The sequence below is a fragment of the Stomoxys calcitrans genome, chromosome 1 (genome assembly GCF_963082655.1).
Source record: "Stomoxys calcitrans chromosome 1, idStoCalc2.1, whole genome shotgun sequence".
In the NCBI taxonomy this organism is placed as follows: domain Eukaryota; kingdom Metazoa; phylum Arthropoda; class Insecta; order Diptera; family Muscidae; genus Stomoxys; species Stomoxys calcitrans.
The window spans coordinates 85077313-85078657 of NC_081552.1; positions in this window are offsets into that span (position 1 = coordinate 85077313).

The window sequence follows — 1345 nt, forward strand, 5'->3', positions numbered from 1 at the left end:
CTTGAAATTTTGCACAAATACTTCTTATTAGTGTAGGTCAGTTGGGATTCTAAATGGGTCAAATCGGTCCATGTTTTGATATACCTGCCATATAAACCGTTCTTGGATCTTGACTTCATGAGCTACTAGAGGACGCAATTCGTATCCGATTTGGCTGAAATTTTGCATGAGGTATTTTAAATCGGTCCATAACCTGATTTAGGTGACATATAAAACAATCTGAGATCTTGACTTCCTGAGCCTCTAGAGGACGCAGTTATTATCCGATTTTGATGAAATTTTGTACAACGGCTTCTCCCATGACCTTCAATATACGTGGTCTGAATCGGTCTATAGCCTGATACAGCTACCATATAAACCGATCTCCCTATTTTGCTTCTTGACCTAATAATAGCGCAATCCTTGTTGGAATTGGCTGAAATTTTACAAAATGACTAGTACGATCTCCAACATTCAGTTCGATTTTGATCCGAATTGGACGATAACTTTATACAGCTTCAATAGCATAGCAATTATTTTCTTTTATCCTTTATTGGGCTAAAATGGGATACCGGGAGAAGAACTCGACAAATGCGATCCATTGTGAAGGGGATATAAGATTCGGCCCGGCCGAATTTAGAACACTTTTACTTTAAATGTTTTCCATGTTTCCATGTTTTAATATAGCTGCCAATCAATTCGATTTTGGGACCTGAATTTTTTAGCTTCTGGAGGGCTAATTTCTTATCTGATCTCTCTGAAATTTTTAATGTAATATTTTGTTATGACTTCCAACAATTGTCCTAAGTACGGTTTAAATTGGTTTATAACCTGATATAACTGCCATATAAATCGATCTCCTGATTAAACTTGAGCTTCTCGAGTGCACAATTCTTATCCGATTTGGCTGAAATTTTGCACATATCATTTGGTGTGACTTCCTAAAACTGTGCCAAGAATGATTTAAATCAGTCCATAGCCTGATATATTGTAGATGCCATATTAATCTATCTTCCGATTAGATTTCGCGAGTCTCTGGAGCGCCCAATTGTTTTTTATACCCTCCACCATAAGATGGGGGGTATACTAATTTCGTCATTCTGTTTGTAACTACTCGAAATATTCGTCTGAGACCCCATAAAGTATATATATTCTTGATCGTCGCGACATTTTATGTCGATCTAGCCATGTCCGTCCGTCTGTCCGTCCGTCTGTCCGTCCGTCCGTCTGTCCGTCCGTCCGTCCGTCCGTCCGTCTGTCCGTCCGTCCGTCCGTCCGTCTGTCCGTCCGTCCGTCCGTCCGTCTGTCCGTCCGTCCGTCCGTCCGTCCGTCCGTACGTCCGTCTGTCTGTCGAAAGCACGCTAAC